The following is a 22,168-nucleotide window of genomic DNA, read 5'->3' as shown; positions in this document are numbered from 1 at the left end:
TAGTGCCTGGAATGGCTGCTTAATTAGCTTCGAATGGCTTTTCTTTCCAGTTCAAACAATCTGTTACTACCACGTGGTAATGAGAGCCTTACATAAAACAAAGGAGCAAAGGAGCATGCAAACACTTAATAACATAAAAAAAAAAAATCCCTTCACTCATAATCACATGTTACTCACATATCAATAAAGTTATATTAATGTCATGTACATTTCGGTAGTTATTAAACATTTATTGTTTATATGTTTTTAATAGCAAACATGCAGCTTATAAGACATTATAGCAGTACGTTTTTTTGTTTGTTTTTTTTGAAAAAAGGAATAAAGTAAAAAAAAAATGATGTCTGAACATGATGCTATTTGTTTACAAACAAGTTAGTCAGTATTTAAAGAGCAATTACTACATTTAATAGTGTATGTTAATTTTGTTACTTATGTTCATCTTATATATATTCATCTGATTTTTCATATTTTTTTGCAATACCCATTTTATTTGTTGTTATATTTTTATTGTTGTTTACTTGTTTTTGTATTTGCATATTACAAACTTTCCTATTTTATAATATGCATATCAACATGCACAATATATTAACACTAGGGTGGTCTTGTAGAACAAAAAAAAAATAAAACAAAACAAAAAAACGCCATACACCATGAATTTTCTTAATGTTTATTCCAAGTCTGGGACTACTTACAGCTCAGTGATGTGAAGTCTTTAGTATTTATGGACTGTGGTTTTGGTTTTGAATTGAGGGTGTCATGCATAGAGACACACGTCATGTTCTGTGGTTGCCCTGTGACTGATACTCTTGATTCTGTCCATCCTTTTGATAAAAAATCAGGAGGTGCTTATCAGGGCTGTTCTTTTGGCTGAAAAAGAAGGAGAATGTATGTGTGTATGTGTGTGTGGGTGTCAGAACTGGCAGACTAATCTCTCCCAGGCAACCCCCCATCCTCCTCAATAGAAAGTGCTTGGATTTAGAGCAACAAAAGACTAGGCCTAACCCCAGGGAGAAGGCCAGGGCCCCTCCACCCACACAGACCTCCTCACTGTTTATTTACACGGAAACCCCAGCCACTGTGAAACTCCCACCCCCAGAATTTACACATGCCACTATTTGCAGAGGTGCTTTTAATTCTTCTCAGAACAAGGATGGCCTGCCCCGCTCTCAACCTGAGCCGCTGCCCGGTTCCCACACGTATATACAACCTAAACACATGACTGAAAACAATCCAGTCACGCTCAGATGGTTGAGTAACTATGTGCACAGATTCCAGTTATTCAGGTCGTCTTGTGTGTTTTGATGTTTCTCCCTCTCACTATTATAGATGGCTCTTTCCAGTTCTGGCTCAGCTGTTGTTAAACATACAGTATAATGCCAGTTCATAAGGAGGCTATATATCTTGTGAGCCCCATTAATGTGTGTACGCTGAAAACGAGGCACAGATAAATTGTTGAATCTGCACTAACATTCATCACCATCCGATTGGTGCCTTATGCAGATTACTCGGTATGTGGTCATTAATGTGACGCACATAAGAAGCCAGGGTGAAATGTAAACTCTCATCCCATAAATGAGTAATGCGCCACACTCTCCACCATATTCAAATGGAAGGTTCCCGCTCATGGAGCATAAAATGGGGGGCTTATTTCCGTGATGAGTGAGTATTGTGCCGCAGCGCTGTCTCCAGGGCACTGACATGCTTGTGCTTTGGTACCTAAAAGCCAGAAGAACAGAGAGTGCAATCACACACACGCATTCCAAGCCCACAATGGGCCCAGTGTGTGGTGAAGGGAATTGAATGGGCCACAGTGTATCAGGGTGACTCGTCAGGCTGTAATCAATGCAAACAGGATGAAAGGCCTTATCAAAAGGGACAAATGCAGACATGAACAGTGTCGCCAAACAAAAAGGGATGGAGCCGTTGGCAGAGGCTCCGGTCCAGGCTGAATGCAGCCAGCAGCGGGGAAACAGAGCCAATTACTACTCTGAAATTCTAATTCTCTGACATCAACAGCCACTCATTGATATCTTAAAGCCTCAAGTACAGGCATTAGCACTACGTGCCGCAGGCAAACGGAAATGCATTGTCTCTGCACTGTACTGTACACAAATTAGATTGTCTGATAGGCAAATTATTTTATACTTTAGCTGAATGTGACTTTATGATCATTAGTCATTAGGGGTGTAACAATATATTGGGTCGCAATATTAAAATGCAACAATATGTATCGTGTATAGTTAGTATAGACAGATGTAATTAGGCATCAAATATAGTAAACCCAGAGCGCCACACATTTTCAGCTTCCATGTTTATTAATTATTATTATACATTAAAAATAAAATACATGACAATAGCCTCGTGGGCAGCGCAACGACATATTGCGCAGTTGCGCTTCGGGCGTCCCGGGTTCGAGTCCTGGCTCGTGGACCTTTCCCGATCCCGATAGCTAGTGTAATCGATCTAATCTAACAGTGAAATTTAGCTGATGAAGTCAATATAGTGGATTAAAAACAACGCCTAGTCTTTTTTACTGCAGCATCAAAGGGAGCTAGACAATGTTGTTGAAACTAGCGCTGGATACCTGAGGTAATTTTTATGTTACACTCTTTGCTAGCCTGGTATAATGATCTCATCGTTAATACTTCTCAACAGTTATTCCGAGGGTATGACCGATTGATTTCCATATATCCATTTTCTTTAAAGTATCCTTGAAAAGAGGGGTTGACTTGTCAAAAAGTAGTGGCTTTTTCTGGACCTCGGCGATTACCTTCTCCGCAATGTCGTCTGCCATTTTAAATTATAATGGATTCTGATTGGCTGTCATTGTTTTATCTTTCAACAGCTGGTAAAACAATCGTTCTGGAACGTGAACCCAGTGATATCGTTTCTCAATTTTTAGATCTTTATCGTTATCTTTATAGTCACCATTCTTGGTGTGAACGGGCCTTTAGATGTCTAATTTTTGTATCGTTTTCTCTGGCTATCACTAATGAACGCAGTCCTACTCATTCCTCAGCATTTTGATATCACTTCAAGCGAAGATCTCATTACACGCGAGTGTCTGAAAAGTACAGCTGCCTCTGCAATTTGCTGGAACCGCCAAGGGTAAAATGCTGGCAGCATGAACAGTAAAGATCCCCCAAAACCTCTCAACCACAATGACCTTCTCACTGTGTTGTCGTAAAAATCAATAGCCCTGTCTACACTGGCTTTAGAAGGGGCCTAACGGCCAAAGAAACGCCTCTCGCACACACACTCCCTCCGGCCTGTTAATATTTCACTACCAGTCAGATGGTCATTTTTTCCTCATTTGGAGGATCTGTTGAGAGTATATTCATATCCTCAGAGCAAGGGTTAATGCTATTCAGCCTCTGACAATAAAATGCTACAATGAGTCCCGTTTTGAGAACACAGCCGCATTAATGACTATTGTGCGCAGCGACTGACTCATCTGTCAAGAGGCTTGTATGCTCCCATTTACAAAGCCTCTCCTCCTCCATAATGGTAACGGCCATCATTTATTCCGATCAGGCTGGCAGACTGTGTGATATCAAACCCTTGAAGTTGACCTCCTGTCAGGCATTCTTAGCTACAAAAAGCTACTGAAAGCCTCTCTTGTGCCATTGTTGATTAGCAATCCATTAATATAGAGCATCATGTAGCTTCAGGTTAACCGCAAACCAGCGAGACGATGGCACTTGAGAATACATTTTTTTTTTCTCCTACGAAGGGATTTCAGTGTTGTTGTAAACATGGCGCGACCCCCTCCGCTCTCTTGTTAGCGTCAAACCCGTGGCTGCAGCGGCAAAAGGGCCCTCTGTTATCCGCGCTCTCTTCGAGTCACATCTCACTCAGGCTAGGCCAGAGCAGAGCCGTTAGATAATTGCTAGCGACACTTACTTCGGCATTTACATCAATTTCACAATGAGCCGCTAAAGTTCCCAGAGCCTTTCCTTTGAACTCCCGGAGCACAAACCGCTCCGTGTCTCTGTTGGATTCGTTCGCTCTCATTAAAGCGGAGAGGGATTAGTCACTGGGAGGGGGATTTTAATGGAGTATTGTGTCATTATTATTCCACACTGATCAACAAGGCCCTCTCACTCGCCACTGTTCCCCCCCAAACTACCCCTACCGCAGATTCTCGCTATTTTTCTTTGGGCTCGTAAAAGCTCAAATTGTCCCCAAAGGATGGAGAACACAATGGGCCATAATCAAGGTGTAAACCCACCACACCTTACAAGATGATGCCGTTAGCATCTTAAAAATAGGGGAGGCTGTTTTTCACACGCCTCCCCCTCTCTGTTCACTGTCAGTTTACATCCACCCCCCTAAAAGATTAATCCGATTCTAATTAGATTCTGCCTCTCTTGTATTTTCGCACAAATCAACACTATCTGTTGTACATCTGCGAAGGTCTCGTTTCTTGCCGTAGCAGTTAGATAAAATCAATGGAGTGTGATTGATGTAAGCTTTGTGCCTGACAGTTCTGTGATGAATCTAAGCAAAACTAATTGTCTGACAGATTTCCAGCGTGTGCGCGCTCGTCTGCGAGCGCTGAGCTGCTGGGAAGAGAGACAGCGGAGCATATTACAGGAACGTTGATGTGCATTATTTTGTAGATCACTTCAAGACTGCATGGAGATCTGTTGCCATGGGAACTGAAAGCCCAGTGGATTGTGGGTCAATCACAGAGAGACTTGTCTGAGCAGATAGAAGGGGGAGCCGTCTGTCTGCAGCTGAGAACGCCACCCTTGGGGCGCGCTGCAGGTGGTTGACTGGGTCATCATGTCATCAATGTGCCAGAAACCATAGCAGGGACTCGCAATATATAAGCACGAAACAGTAAGGCTGTTATTTTCACGTGCCAGCCTGATGGACTCTAGACTTTAGGGGGCTCCAGACCCCGTGTCCATCCAGAAATTCTCTCTAATGCTGAAAGAAGATGCAGGCGCAGCTTGTTTCCTCCCCCCTGCAACAAACAGCTTTTGCCTGCTGTCTTCTCTCATAACTGCTCTGTCGCTGGATGCTTTTCCATGCCAGGAGACTCACCGCAGGTTTCGAGTGCTGTCTACATGCCAAGTTGTTATCTCCTACGTGCTTGTTACTCACTTCCAGAATGTCATATGCACTGAACGCCGCTATGCTTGCTTTCCGCTACGCACGCACACACACACACACACACGGCATGCTACTGTTCAATCAAAAGCGATTATTATTTCATCTGTACATAAAGACTTAATAAAAACACCAATTATATTCATTTTCAAACCTGGAATTAAAGGGATAGTTCACCTAAAAATAAAAATTCTGTCATCGTTTACTCACCCTCAAGTAGTTCCAAACCTGTATGAATGTCAGTAGCCAAACAGATCTCGCCCTCCATTTACTACCATAGTAGGAACAACAAATACTATGGTAGTCAATGGTGGATGAGATCTGTTTGGTTACTGACATTCTTCCAAATATCTTACTCTGTGCACAACAGAACAAAAAAATGAATACTGGTTTGGATCAACTTGAGGGTGAATAAATGATGACAGAATTCTCATTTTTGGGTGAACTATCCCTTTAAGAATGCTTTAGTCAAAACATAATCTCTTTGTAAAGGTGCAGTACATAGTTGCCATGGGAACAAGTATGAAAAGTGCAATCCACGGCAAAAGAAACAACAACAAAATACGTTCGTATGATCAATGATGACTCATATTTTCAAAATGCATTCACTATTTCTAGATAAGCACTCTGGCGGTTCATTCTTCTAATTGACTTATAATGAAATGAAAGGATGGCTGTCCAGTCAACCTGACCCTGGACTCAACAAGTTACCAACTGCAGGCAGATAACCACACATCAAAACCGATTATGCAAAGTAATGCATTAAAGTAATATTTTAAAAAAAGGCTTTCAGCGCAAGTGAATGCTTTGAGAAGGATTAGGAGGCAGATTAAGTTATCAGTTGTCTGGCCAACAGTGGTGTTGTGTGATTATAGAGATGTATTACAAGCACGAACGCAGATATGACAATAATAAAAATTGTACCCCGTGCTCCAGAGGCCAGAAGACCTCTGTTTATAGAGAATCTGACCAAACCACACTTGTGGGAGGAACAGAACAATTTGACAGATCGTGTGATGGAAACTGTAAAGAATTTAATGATTCTGGTTTCTTAAAGATTCCATCAACAGTTCTTTTGATTCCGAGGAAGAAATGATTTGAAAACAAAAATGCAGTTTTGCTGTCAAATGATGAGATCATTTCACTTTAATAATAAATATAAAATTACAAAGAAAAAACGTGGTAAAATATTTCAATAATTCTTTTATTTCAAAAATTCATAATTTATATCTTTAACTACACATTGTCAACAGCCAGTCAATAACTCTGCTGATTTAGGGGTCTCAGGGGGAAGTACAACCCTGCGGCTCAGTGAATGAATCAGACTGAGAAACTCTCCCAACAGGTCATAAGAGTCTTTCACTTGAGTCTTTCAAATGATTAGGAATCAGACATCATTTACTCACTCTCAAGTTGTTTCAAACCTGTATGAATTTCTTTCTTCTGCTGAACACAAAAGAAGATATTTTGAAGAATGTCGGTAGCCAAACAGTTGATGGACCCCATTGACTTCCATAGTATCTTTTTTCCATACTATGGAAGTCAAGGGTCCATCAACTGTTTGTTTATTCATACAGGTTTGGAACAACTTGAGGGTGAGTAAATGATGACAGAATTTTCATTTTTGGGTGAACTATCACCTTTAAGTAGACATACATGTATGTATTTAAATCACTAAAAAGAACTGAAGAATCAGACTTCACTGGTCGCACTGAATGTTCTTGATTCAATTTTTGGGGAACAGACTTCACCGGTCGAAATTGTATGTTTTTCACTGAATTGTAATGCAGGGAACACTTTCAGAGTATTTTAGCAGCGTTCTGATGGTACATGCAAAAACTGTTAACTAGACCGAATGTCAAAATCATTCAGTTCTGGTATTCTTTTTTTTTTAAATTATATTCAGAACAAGTTCTCAGTTCCTGTGATAAAGACCCGAGCAGTCACAAGAAGAATCACTCTGAGATGTAAACTCAGGAGCCATGTTGGCATCCAAAAAGATGTTTATTACAAGCAGATGTGAAAAATGTGCAACCAAATATGGTGGAGAGCATAAATAGTACAAAAGTTATTCATAAAAACTCTAAAAACTAGACCTGCTAGGTACTAAAAACAGTACCAACTCCCTTCTTCAGCAAGCCCAGAGTTTCACTGTGGTCAAGCAGAGCTACAATAACCTTGTTCAAATTTACTCTAAAACCACAATCCATCTACCAGTCTCTTGCTACAAGTAACAGCCATCTTATATACATCTTTCCCGCTCTTACTATTTGGAACATACCATTTTTTATGGGCTGTTACATCGTTTTCAACTAAAAACGGTAAATATCTAGTGATGGGCGATTTCAAAACACTGCTTCATGAGCTTCTAAGCTTTACGAATGTTTTGTTTCGAATCAGTGGTTCGAAGCGTGTATCAAGTCATGCCCCCCAGTGGTGAACCAATAAAATTTCGAAACACTTATGACGTAACAAAGCCTCGTTTACTGAAATCACGTGACAGTTTGATACACGCTCCGAACCACTGATTCGAAACAAAAGATTCGTCAAAAAGATTTGTTAATTATCTTGCTGGCAATGGAGGCCTCACTGAGCAATCGGATTTAATCAAAAATATCTTAATTTGTGTTCTGAAGATGAACGATGGTCTTACGGGTTTGGAACGACATGAGGGTGAGTAATTAATGACAGAAATTTCATTTTCAGGTGAACTAACCCTTTAAGCAATAAGATACAAGAGGCTGTGGTATAATGTCAATATATTGTTGAGACTATTGGGCATTAACTTTTTGCATTTCATAATTACACAGTTTTTTTTTAAAGAAATTTTTAAAAAAACTAAATTTGGCATTTGGCATCTCCATCAGGGCGACCATGTACTCAGTTCAGGTTCAGGCAGCCAGTGCGTGCTGCTTTCACAGAACAAAGGCTGGTGCTTACTTCACACGGCCCCTATTCATTTTCTTCCAAGATACTGTAATTTCATGACTTCCACACCATGGAGAGTCTCTTTTCTTATTTCCTGCCACAAAAGCAATAAAGCCCTGCTCCTCCAGGCAAAATTGCCTGTGCACAAGCACTCCTATAGCTGCTGACTGACACATGCTCCCTAAAAAAATTACTCCTCCATCTACGGTGCTGTGCCGCCTCCGAGGGGGACTCCATTCCATTATTAAGTTGAAAACGAGAGAGAAAGATAGAGAGGGAATGTAATAGAGTGATATGGTGAGAGAGGAGGAGAAAAATGAGAAGGACGACTAGAGTCAAAGAATAACAGAGAAGCGAGAGAGAGAGAGAGAGTGAGAAAAGAGGCAGAGGGAGAGAGAGATGTCTTTTACGTGGAACAACAGATCGATGGATAGAGTGGGATTTCTGACAGGAGATGAGGCCTGGTGTTAAGAGCGAGCCTATAGCTGGAACTCTGGCCTCTCTGCAAGAGACCGCTCACTGGGACGAGAAGATCCGTGAAGCGGAGCACTTCTGATCCCACCAGTGGGCCTGCAAAACAATCAGCTGGAAATGACATCGATCACTGGTCTGAGACCTATACGTTCACGCAATAGCTTCCCTCGCCGTTCGGCCATTTGACAAACAAAAACAGCCACGCGATAAGGACTGAATCCTCACAACACTGATATCGCTGGAATGAGGTCATTACGTTTGCTAATTTAAGATTTTTGATATCATATGGCACGATGATCTTAATAAGAGCGAATAGAAGCCATGCAAATTAATGTGGTTCTACAGTGTGAAACTAAGCCTCTTATTTTTCCTTCAAATGAGGATTTAAATTGACTTCCTTTTTGAAATCTAATTATTAGCCTGTGCCCTCCAAAAGTCTCCCTGAAAGCGCCTGCAGCATGCCGCTTATTAACATACACACAACCGACGGCAAGCTTAAAACAAATTGTATATTTAGCGTGTGGTAATGGGATTAAATTCAGCTGAATTCAGGAGTGTGTCTCGCGTTTAAACGGCCCCAATATCACAGCTTCATTACGGTAGCTCCTCCACTTCTCTCGGCTCTGTTTACACTCAATTTTACTCCTCCGCCTCCCCCGTTCAGTCGCGCCTCTCAGCTATTCAACAGATTGTGCTCAAATACTGATCCAGAAATCTAAGACAATCATAAATAATAAAAGATTACACCAATCTCAGAGCATGCTGGTAGTTTGCCAGCAGCAATGAGCACACAGAGAAATAATTGTTAGCCATCTGTGCACCAGATTGGTAAGAGAAGAGGGTAAACAAAGAGCACAGTGTACCTGCTACATTGTGCACGCCTAAGCCAGCCAACATTAAAGGCTTTGATGACGTGTGGCGGGCAGGAATCGGAGCGTGGTCCAAAACATTTTCATGCGGCTCCAAATACGTGGGCCGACATTCCAGGCCTGTGATATTGCCGCCACTTTTGCCTAATGACTGTGCCGCCGCGTGAATGCTGGTGCAATGTATCACTCTGCCAGTGAGATGGAGAAAGAGATTGGTTAGAGAGTAATTAGAATGGCAAATGATTGCATTTACATCTGACACGTTTCATGTTCCAGAGGGGAAAATGATGTCATAAACGTTCCCTCTTTGTAGCCACATTAATCATTCATCCCAGAGCCAAGACTGGTTTTTACTGGAGCACTGATATCACGCGAGGCCATATATCCCATAAGGTTTACCACTGAGATTTCTTTGCTTATCTCAAGCCAGTTTACCTTCAAAGTGGACTATGAAAGTTTTGAGATAATCAATACAAAAGTTTCCGAGCATTATTCCACTGTTACGTATATCCAAATGTTGTGCGAGTCAAAAGGTTTGACTTTTTATTTCCAATCTTATATATGGTCATGCTTTATAGAGTAAAGGTACAAAAAAAAAAAAAACACACAGTGACCAACACTTGAAAGGAACAATGCATGTTTTGAATGACACGCTTTATTTTATGTGAATGTGAGTTTAGTTCAGGTAAACACGTTTGAAAGGACAGATCATACAGTGTGTGTGTATGTGTGTGTGATTCTTTTTAATATGCACTGTAATCCCAAATAAGTTGGCAAAACTCAAAATAATTGAGTTGCCTCAAAATTAAAGGGTTAGTTCACCCAAAAATGAAAATTCTGTCATTAATTACTCACCCTCATGTCGTTCCACACCCGTAATATCTTCATTCATCTTCGGAACACAAATTAAGATATTTTTCATAAAATCCAATGGCTCAGTGAGGCCTCCATTGACAGCAAGTTAATTTACACTTTCAAAGTGAATCTTTTGTTTCGAATCAGTGGTTCGGAGCGTATATCAAACTGCCAAAGTCACGTGAACCATTGAAATTTTGAAACGTTTGAAACACTTATGACGTAACGAAGCCTTGTTTACTGAAATCACGTGATTTTGGCGCTCCGAACCCCTGATTCGAAACAAAAGATTCAGAAAGCTTCACTAAGCAGTGTTTTGAAATCGCCCATCACTAGATATTGTTAAATAAAGTCATTACTTTGTTTTTTGGTGCACAAAACGTATTTTTATCAATTCAAAACATTAAGGTTGAACCACTGTAGTCACATGAACTCTTTTAAATATGTCTTTAGTAGCTTTCTGGGCATTTGAAAGTCTAAATTAACTTGCTGGCAATGGAGGCCTCACTGAGCCATCGGATTTTATCAAATATATCTTAATTTGTGTTCAGAAGATGATCGAAGGACTTATGGGTTTGGAACGACATGAGGGTGAGAAATTAAAGACAGAATTTTTTTGGGTGAACTAACCCTTTAAGTTAAGAAATTCAAAGTTTAAGTAACCAGAACTGGCAGATTTTTATTTTGAACAATACTAGCAAGACTTGTGACGTCAAGGGGTCAGAACAACTAAAAGATGGAGTTGAAAGAGCAAAGTTTTATTTTATTTATATTTTTTAATTATTCTTAACTTGAAATGTTTGAGAACACTAATTCATCAATTTAACTTAAAATGTAACCTCATTGTAAACATTTTTATTAGTGTAAGCTAGCTATAACAAGCTAATTCAGAAAATGCTAACTTGCTAATTTGCTTACATCTTAACAATAGTATGGTATAACACATGCTGAATGAGTACAGCAATATAAAACATTTAACATACTTGCTCTCAAGCAAGTCCCCTGCACCTCTTGTCACCATGATGGTAACTCTCCAAAAACCTACATTAAAACTCTTCTAAATTAGCATAACAAAACATTAACCACTACTAAATCTCCCACTTAAAATTATTCCTGCACAAAAATGCATTATATAAGACTTAAATTTAGCATTTACTCTCCCTTTTGAGTGCCATGGTTAAAGCATGCTGGGGAATAGAGTTTCAGTTAAACTTAAAGGTGCTAAAGAGGATGTTTTATTTTATACATTTTTGCAATATTACTTGAAACTGTCTTTACTAACTGATAAAAGACTATTTATTAGGTGCACTGAAAGGAATAATATTAATATACATCATCTGTGCACGAGGTAGGGCCTTAAAAACATCAGCCAATCGTTTACGCAATCATCGCGTTAAACGATTGGCCCTCTGGCTTGTCAATCACTGCCGTGACGTTCCTTGTGAGAGACGAGCGCGGCTGCGCTCTCCAGTAACTTTCCACACTCTACAGGCGCCGCATGCAATGTTTTTGTCAGGAGACAGGAGTAACAACTGCTGATTATGAGTTACCTGCGGTGAGTCCTACATAATGAATCCACTAACACGACACAGCGAATGCCGGTGGTAAACACTCGTGTTCCAATACTCGTGCACGAGTTTTGGGAGGTGTTCCCTTGAAATTCTTATGCATGCGCTCATTTCAAAAACTCAGTAACAGTCTTTGGTTTCTCAGTCAACGAAAAGATCCTCATTAGCACCTTTAAGTTTGTCTAAATAAAAGAAATAAGCACATAAAACTCAAAACAATGAAACAGTTCAGTTTACTTAAAATATATCAGTTCTGTGAACTTGAAAGAAAAGAAAGTGCTAAATACTCATAAAAGTTGATTTGACTGAACTAATTTGTTTAATTTAAGTTTGTCCTAATCAAACCAGTTAATTATTTTAAGAGTTAGGGTTTACAGCGTGTATGTCATGAACGAGTCATTAGAACGTTGTTGTTATTGTCATTGTCACACAGTTGTAAAACGAAATTTCTGGGTGAGAATACAAAAGAAAATGTGCTGCTTAGCAGCTTCCCACTCAGTGTGGGGTGTCTGTCAGACTGATAAAGTGTAAAGGAATTGTGTGTGAGTGTGTACACAGATAAAGAGGAAGATGGACAAAGTAAAACACAGCTCTTGTGTGCTTCTTGTATCCGAGAGGTCTGCCCAAGCACTCTCCCTCCCTCTCACCATCCTCTCTGTATGGCTGAGATGCGAAAATACATTTTCAGGTCCACTGAACAGTCCAGAGCGAGGAGAGAGAGGGAGCGGGACCGGGTCTACTCATGCTGTCGCTGTATCTGGAGTGTGAAAGGCAGATTAATCCATATTATCTGACGTGCCACTGGGTGCTCTCTGCTCACTTGCTCCTCAAACTGCTCTGTGACATTTCATAAGATAATTCAGCAACAACAACAGCCAGCATTTCTATATCAAGGTGAATCTCTCCTGTGGAGATTATACAGTCATGTGACCTCCACGGGGACAAATATTGACCTGCCTCGAGAACTCCCAGAAATAGACCTTGCACAAACAAAAAACATCACTTTCTCAGCACTCTGCATCTTAATCTAAGTGAGGGCTGACCTGGACTGTGACCTCGCATCCCACAGGAATGCCACTAAGGAGAACGAGAGGGAAATAGAGAGAGGGAGGGAGGGAGGGAGAGTGTGTGTGAGAGAGAGAGAAAGAGAAAAATGAGGCGAGTTGAGCGGGAGGATAGGCAGCATTAATGAGCTGTGTTTATGTTCAGCACTCTCCTGTTGATGGCGGTTAATGAAGCCGAGTACAGTTAGCGGAGGGATTGGGACACGCTATCAGTAATTAAAATCCCCCTCATTAGCAGAGCTTAGGAGGGGAGAGGAGACAAACACAGGCAGGTGCACCAGCTGCACTTCTCTCTCTATTTCAGAGGCCGCTGGGGGAATGCTGTGTGTAAGCCTACGGATGTTTGTGTGTGCATGTCTAATGGAAGGGCTGTATTTGCTGTAATCTTCTCTATTCAGTATGTCCTGTGTTTTCATTTTCATTTTTGTCTACTCCAAACTAACATCAAACATTTTCCAAAGGTGTTACGGAAGGAGCCTATTTGAGCCATCATTAAGTCGCTCAAACAAAAATTAAACTAAAAAGTTGAGGGGCCTTAAAAGCACGTACGACAGAATACAAGACTTGTTTTATCTGAGGACGTAGCCATAAATGGGCTGCTTGCATTCTGTCCTGAGGATTGGATAGAACATCATTAAATTATAATAATTTCAGTGTATTTTAGAAAAATGCAGCCTTGGTAAACATAAGAGCTCACTTTACAAGGAGCACTTAAAGACATCTCGGACTTTGGATGCTTGTAATCTAAACTGCATTTACAATAATAATCCCAACTTTCTGTTTTTACTTCCTTTTTAGGTTTAATGATAGCTTAAATGTACTATGTAATTTGGCTTGTGCATATATATTTCCATTCTCAATGTTCCACAAAGATGAAAAGAAACTTCATCTACATATAAAGGAATTAAGGATATGGAACTCAAATTCCACCTAATTATGCTTCTTTAAAGTCAGATTTGAAGGCTCAGTTTGTGCTGAATGTGTAAAGGATAAGATAAGTTCGGCAGGATAATTCCCAACTCTGGGGAATGATGTTCTCAGCACTAAAGATATTGTACATTAGCATCATTTTTCAATTGATGGTGGGTAACAGTGATTCCTCCGTGGACTTTATCAGCATAACGACAGCCATTCCTTTAGGGACCATATCTGCATAACAGATGTACAGCACACAGTTCCTAAACCAAAAGATAGTTGATTTAAATCTGTGTAAAGCCCAAAGGCTCTTCCAAAATACTATGACAGACTTCTATGGCAGCAGGGAGAGCAGAAGAAAGAGAAACATCAAGCAAAACTGTTTTTTTTTTTTTTTTTTAAGAAAATGTGAGTGGTGCTTGCCTTGCAAAAAGTTGCCTCCATGATGTTACAGTATTTAGGGTTGTTGCTATGTGATTACTTACTGGCCTCAAAGATGCCTTGATGACATCTGAAAAGAAAACTTATGACATTTATGTCAGAAGAGCTTTTTTTTGTTTCTAGCAAATATTATTTGATCGGATTATTCCCGGTCTACACCACCCGTTTCAATCGGATTGATTGAGGTGTTTACATGAAGAGCCAATTGAGCCATTAATCTGAATCCAAACAGATTATTTGAGTGCATGTAAACATAGCTAATGATGATTTCCTTAGCAAGAACCACTGATAAACACAGCCAGAAAGAAATCGGAAGGGAGAGAAGTGAGAGACTGAGGGTCAGGAAGAAACGGAGAGAGATAGAGAGCACTTTACAATGTGACGGAAGCCCAAAGTGGACTGAACTGTGTGCCATCTCAGCCACAGCCCATGCTGCATCCTGTAATCGGCCCCCACCGCTGAAACCACTGCCGCTGCTGCTGGCAGCCAATACAGACGCGGCCTGGCCTCGGCTTGCCAGTTTGTTTACGCAGCATGCAGACCCAGCCATTAACAACGGGAGCCCTGTCAGGGAATAAAAAGAGACACTTTTCATGTCTGAGGCCTGTAATTGTGGCTCTTGTGTGATGTTTTTTCCCGCTTCTGACCCCTAGTGCTGAGGTCGGGAAGCCGCTTAACATGGGGTTTAGCGTGGAGCCGACTACCCTGTATTTGGGACTGCGGTAGTGCTGAGTGGTGCCTGGGCCCCAGCAGTTGTGTGCAATGTCTATGGCTATGTGATTGATTCGGCTGTAATACAGACTATTATAATGGTTCCATCCAGATCACAGGATGTATTCAGATGAGTGCTCAGTTGCTACTTACACTGTGATGTCTTATTTTCCTTCCTGCTCAGACTCTGTTTTGATATTTCATATGGTAGCAAGCTGTAAAAAGTAGCAGTGAAGCATTTCCTCTGAAACCCAGAGGCAGACAGACGTTCATGTCCCTCGCCTGCACTCACTGCAAACAAGCAGAAAACACAGACAATCCTACATGTGGGAATGTGCAGTGCAGTAAACTTGTGGCAGCTGTTAATATTTATATTAAGCTCTTCTTTCCTCCTTCCTTTCTTTTTTTCACTATATCTACATATATATATATATATATATATATATATATATATATATATATATATATATATATATATATATATATGTATATAAAAATAAAAGTGACACTAAAGGCTTTCACGTGAATGCTGTTGTTTTTAAATGTACTATTCATCAAAGAATCCTGAAAAAAAAAGTATCCGCCAAAAGCACCACAAATGTTATCAACATCGATAAAATGCAGCTTCTAAAAATTCAGCTTTGCCATCACAGGAATAAATTACATTTTAAAGGGTTGATTTACCCAAAAATGAAAATTACGTCATCTATTACTCAACCTCATGTCGTTCCACACCTGTAAGACCTTCATTCATCTTCAGATATTTTTGATAAAATCTGATGGCTCAGCGAGGCCTACATTGACAGCAAGATAATTAACACTTTCAATGCCCAGAAAGATACTAAAAACAGTTCATGTGACTACAGTGGTTCAACGTTAACGTTATGAAGTGACCAGAATACTTTTTGTGCAACAAAAAACAAAAACAAAATAACTTTATTCAACAATATCTAGTGATGGGCTATTTCAAAACACTGCTTCATGAAGCTTCGAAGCTTTACGAATCTTTTGTTTCGAATCAGTGGTTCAGAGTGCGTAACAAACTGCCAAAGTCACGTGAACTATTGAAATTTCGAAACACTTATGACATAACGAAGCCTCGTTTACAGAAATAAAAAAATTCATAAAGCTTCGAAGCTTCATGAAGCAGTGTTTTGAAATCGCCTATCACTAGATATTATTGAATAAAGTCACTATTTTGTTTTTTTAAAACAGTCACATGAACTGTTTTACATATGTTTTTAGTACCTTTCTGGGCATTGAAAAAGGAAATGATCTTGCTTGCAATGGAGGCCTCACTGAGCCATCGGATTTTATCAAAAATATCTTAATTTGTGTTCCGAAGATGAACGAAGGTCTTACGGATTTGGATTAATGACAGAATTTTCATTTTTGGGTGAACTAACCCTTTAAAATATATTAAAATAAAAACCAGTTCATTTAAATTGTAATAATATTACAGTTTTAATGTATTTTTAATCAAATCAATGCAGCGAGTTAAGAGACTTCTTTCTAAAATGTAAAAAGAATCTTACTCACCCCAAACTGTAGAACAGTAGTGTACACATCATAAATATATAACAATGTTACAGTTCCATTTAAAAACTATTTACGAGCTGACTAACATTTACAGTCAGCGGGCCTGTGAACACTGGTGGAACAGAGGGGGAAGATAAGTTGGCCCGACTCCTGCTTTTTTCCCTTTGATACCTCCAGATAAGTCAGACCCTCAAGGAATCTTATCTCAGCCTTATTTCTTGTGCAAATGTACAGTTTAGTCTGAGAGATTCTATCAACAGAATATGACAGGGACAAAGGGCAGTGGTGACTCGCGCCTGGGTGACACACAGTTTCTGCCCCCAGCGCCTTGAGACGGCTCGATGAGAGATCTGGGTCTGCGGTACCTAGGAGAGAAGCACTCTTCCACTCCATCACCCCCCAGCCAATGGGTATAAGAGCGGGGTGTCGACTCCTATTATACACAGAGCCTTCATCCCACAGCACTGCACTGCTGTTACGGTGAGCACAGAGGCCTCGGAGGTGACGTGAATTACTGTGGACAGAAAGCACCACATTTGCTTCAAGCTCTCTACCTTTGATGCACAGCCACATACCAAGCCGCTGCAGCCAGGTGCTGGGTGGATAATTAGGTTACTGGTGTTCAGGAGCTCCTGGGTGGGCTATGCTGGTATGTGGCATTGGTATAACAGGGTCACTGGTGAAACAGCCACATCCCCTTGCGCTATGGACACACACACATACGCACATTGTGGTGTCTGAGCTCTCAGCCCATTTTGGTAAAACTGCGGCCTGGCAGCGGTCATCATCCCACCCAGCCTGGGAAGAGCTGAGGTCAGGGCCGTCAGCCAATGCTGGATCACTCTGTTACCACAGATCCATGTGTGTGAGTTTGTGTGAAGGAGGGAGACCCACAAGCCTTATTACAGACTGAGAACTGGACAAATTTGAGGCCTCCATAAAAACAAACACATCCCGCACACCAACTTTAAAAGCAAACTCCCCTAGTCAAAGAAAAACACAAAATGTCTGACACAAACGTCCACCTCAAAGTTTCCAAAAGAATATTTACCATCCACTACTATATAGAATGTATAGCATTCGACATGGGCGTAGAATACACGGGGGATGCACTTTTTTATATGCCAGTGTGAATAAATCTAGATTTAAATAGACAAGATAGTATATGCATGACCTGTCGTTTTATTCTTATCTAAAACTAGGTGATCTGAACGTTATGAAGCGCTAACACTCTTGTGTAATGTATGTTTCATTCATACTCTAAGCCGGAGGGCGCTCTCTCACAGAAAGTACAAAACGGATTCGTAGAAGTAATAACTTATGACATTTCCAGGAAATCCCTTATATGGACAAAGGCATTGAGCTATTCGCTGTAGCAGCAGCTGAATGAAGAGCAGAGACGTTTTGACTGATGAAACATGAAGACAATAAACACACGACTGTGACAATATATATGGTTTATGTGTGTTTTACAAGCCATCTCAAGGTATTTATTGTCAATAAAGTATATGAATAATGCAGTGCTAACTGACAGCATTTTGAATATTTTTTGAAAGAAGTGTCTTCTGCTCACAAAAGCTGCATTTATTTAAAGAAAAAAAAAAGTAAAAACAGTGTGAATATATAGTAAAATGTAATTTATTCCTGTGATCAAAGCTGAATTTTCAGCAACATGATCCCAGAAATCATTCGAAAATGCAGATTTGCTGCTCAAGAAACATTTCTAATTATTATTATTAGTGTTGAAAAGTATTAATTTCTCACTTTTTTTTTAATCTTACCACAAATGTTTGAATGGTATCATGGTTTCCACAAAAATATTAAGCAGCACATCTGTTTTCAACATTGCTAATAATCAGAAATGTTTCTTGAGCAGCAAATCAGCATATTAGAATGATTTCTGAAGGATCATGTGACTCTGAAGACTGGAGTAATGAATGCTGAAAATTCAGCTTTGATCACAGGAATAAATTATATTTTTCAGTATATTTACATAGAAAATAGCTATTTTAAGCTGTAATACTATTTCACAATATTACTGTTCTTTTTTTGATTAGATTTTTAGATTAAGCTTTCTTTTTAAAGGTTTTCGAAAAAAGTTCAAAAGGTTTATAGGCCTTATGAACAAAGAGAATGGATAAATAGAATCCTAGATTGATAGAATGCTAGATAAATAGAATGATGGATAGAAAGATGGATCAATGAAACAAACAAACAAAAGTGAAAGTGAGCCACTTCTAAATTTTGCACAATGCTGGTTTTGGAGCACAGCCTACACTGCATCCAAACCAGACACCAGGAGGAGTGTTCAGTCAGCTGGGCTGTGTGGAGCAGTCGTCTGTCTCTAAATGATGATGTCACAGCCTTTCGTAAGTCCCCCGGGCTGTGATTTATGAGCTAATCCAGGCTTGTCTCCTTGTCCTCCAGGTCTGTCCCTCCCCAGGGGTGTGCTAATGGGACAGCATGCTGCAGCCACAACACCGCAGCTGCCCTCTCCGCTCCCACAGCCTGCTATCCATCTACTGTACTAACAGAACTAAAATAAGCTGCTGCCCTGCACGCTAGTGTACTCGCAGATAATCACACAGACAAACAGACAATGTATAAGCCTCTCCGCTTGTACATGGTGTATACAAGAAAACACACACACAATTTCCACCCTCTGTCCAGTCCTAGCTTATTTATAAGAGAAATGACCTTTATACTGATCATGAAGACACCTATTGACCCATTTTCTCCCGGATGTACTCAGAAAAGCAATTTGTCCCTGCAAAAGTCAAACTGATAGGTGGCAAGATGAATGGATTAAGGCAGGCAGGAGAGGGTGCACTATGCCACAAGGCACTAAATCACCAGATTATTAGTTTCATGGGCGAAGCCCGCGAGAAAATAATTGCTAATGTTCCCAGAGTAACCAAGGGAAATGAAGGTAATGGAGCAATTTATAAACTCTGATTGGTATACATGGAAAACTTCCAGCCCATCTCCTTTGTTATTTTACTGCTCTCGATAAAAAGCACCCTGGGGCGGCTGGAAGGCTGCGGCCAGCCATTAAAATCAATACCACTGCCGTGTCACTGTTGTTGTTTTCCTTCTCTGTTATTTTTAGTGGCTGGGACAATGAGCCTGCCTCGCTGCTGTAAATCAATGAAATACGAAAAGGATAAAAACCACACAGACATCAAGCTCCCATAATTCATCTCTCTGCCGTCTTCAACCCACTTTGGGTTGAACTTTGGCCATTCATCCAATACAGTGAACACTGTGGTGTGACCACTCAAGAATAAGAATAGGAGAGGTCTCAGCATGTCAACAGAGGAGCTCTTAACCACTACAATCATGGTTGTGTATTGATTGCCCATGACAAGAGAGTTTTAGAAAAACCTGGCAGCTAGTGTTTGTCCTCACAAAAAGGAGAAAGTAAGAAAGAAAAGTACAATGGAAACAATCCTTTTAAAAGTTCTCTCCTGTATTAATACACCAAAACCGGCGTGTTGGGGGTAACGCATTACAAGTAACGTCAGTTACTTAATCAGATTACTTTTTTCAAGTAACTAGTAAAGTAATGCATTACCTTTCAACTTACAACAAAATAAGTTACTTTTTCAATTAAGTAACGCAAGTTACTTTGTTTTCTCTTTTATTGAATGACACCTCTGCTATCCCCATGTTGAGAGAAATCGGGAGTGCAGAGGCGTTGTGTGCGCTGTATAAACATGATGGTTATTCTAGACTAAATGTGATACATTTAGTCATTTACTTCTTCTCTCCTGTGTCCTATTTTTCTGCATTCCAGAATGGCAGCATCCATTATGAGGCTTATTCATTTCACTTTTGGTGTGAAAAGGGCCTTTACATTTGCCAAAAATAGAACTTACAAAAATAAAAAGTAACTAAGTAACGCAATTAGTTATTTTTTAGGGAGTAACGCAATATTGTAAAGCGTTACTTTTAAAAATAACTTTCCCCAACACTGACCAAAACATCTATAAGCAATGCGTAGGTTGATTCCCTTAAAAAGTGTATACACTTGCAGCTCTTAGATGCTATCAGCATCCCAACGAAACTGATATCGTTTTTTGGGGCGGGATTTAGTGTTTGTCCAATCAATGACAGACAGTGTTCTGGAACCCTGTTTAAAAATGAGTGGTACAGAAATTACACAATTCATTTCAAAACAGGGTTGGGACATGTATTTTTGTAGAAAATGTTATGTCATTGGTGTCCATCATATACATGAAACAGTGTTTATCCAACCAATGACAAACAGTGTTCAGGAAACGTGTCTGAAAACAGTCATTAGTGGTTACGCAAATTACACAATTCATTTCAGAAGGTTACACAATTACACAATTCATTTCAGAACGTTGGCACATGCATTTTTTGTACAGAATGTTCACTATTTCTGTCTATCATATACATGTGTGTAAAACCAACTTTAACAAAGAATTTTATTTCTTACTTTTGACACAAAGATGCTTTTTTTGTCCTATCCTTGCCACTGTGCTTCCAACTACTCCTGGCTATATAAACAAATATACATATTTTTATGAAAATTGCCATCATTTTTTTTACATGTTAAAGAGGAAATATTATGTCCCTTTTCACAAGATGTAATATAAGTCTCTGGTGTCTCCCAGAATGTGTCTGTTAAAATACCCCACAGATAATTTATTATAGCTTGTCAAATTTGCCTCTATTTGGGTGTGAGTAAAAACACACCGTTTTTGTGTGTCCCTTTAAATGTAAATGAGCTGCTGCTCCCAGCCCCCTTTCCAGAAGAGGGCGGAGCTTTAACAGCTCTCGCTTCGGTTTCTCAAAAACAACAAAGCTGGAGAATCTCACGCAGCCAATATGACAATTGTCAGTAACGGTGTTCAGCCTTACATTGTTCAAACCGGAGTTGGACACTGATGGAAAGAAGTTACAACAAGCGGCTCGTTTTTTTCACATGCTTGCAGAGAAAGACTAGCCAAAACAAAGTTACTTGGTTGTCCCTTTTTCACATTTTCTGGGTTAGTAGATGCATCAGGGACCCAATTATAGCACTTAAACATGGAAAAAAATCAGATTTTCATGATATGTATATATATATTATATAAATAAAAAAAAAAACACTTTGTCATGTAAACAATTTACATTTGAAAAATTGATTCACTTTCTAAGAAGCACTTCTTTCATAATCTTGTTATATCAGATAAAAACTGCCAATCCTTTTAAATTACTGATCTTCTGTTGAGATGAATGAAAAAAAAGATTATTTGACCTAAAACTTGAATGCACCTTTAAACATCAGCGTGTTCATTTTGGCATTAAACTAACTGGGCCCATTTTTCCTATCACCATCAATAAAATCATTAATTTCCAACTCTGTGATGTCTAAATGGAGAGTTTTGTTGAGTTGTATGAAGGCGGAAATGTTCTGCAGATGTAGGTTCCTCTAATGTGGTTGATGAAAGCACAGACTTATCTGGTTTGAGGCTTCATTTCACCCAGACCACACTTTGCCCGATTTATACTTCCGTCACAAGGTGGGTGGTCTGAGCTGCCTCCGCTGCCTTTTTCCAGCCACTACCTACTTTTTCATCCTTAGAAAAGCATCTAAATAGAGACGTTTGGGTTTCTATAATGCATTTGACCCACAGTGACATGCAAGTTCTCAAGTTTAAATATACTACGAAGATAC

This window comes from Megalobrama amblycephala, linkage group LG19 (genome assembly GCF_018812025.1).
Source record: "Megalobrama amblycephala isolate DHTTF-2021 linkage group LG19, ASM1881202v1, whole genome shotgun sequence".
Taxonomy (NCBI): domain Eukaryota; kingdom Metazoa; phylum Chordata; class Actinopteri; order Cypriniformes; family Xenocyprididae; genus Megalobrama; species Megalobrama amblycephala.
Note: the sequence above shows the minus strand (reverse complement) of the source record.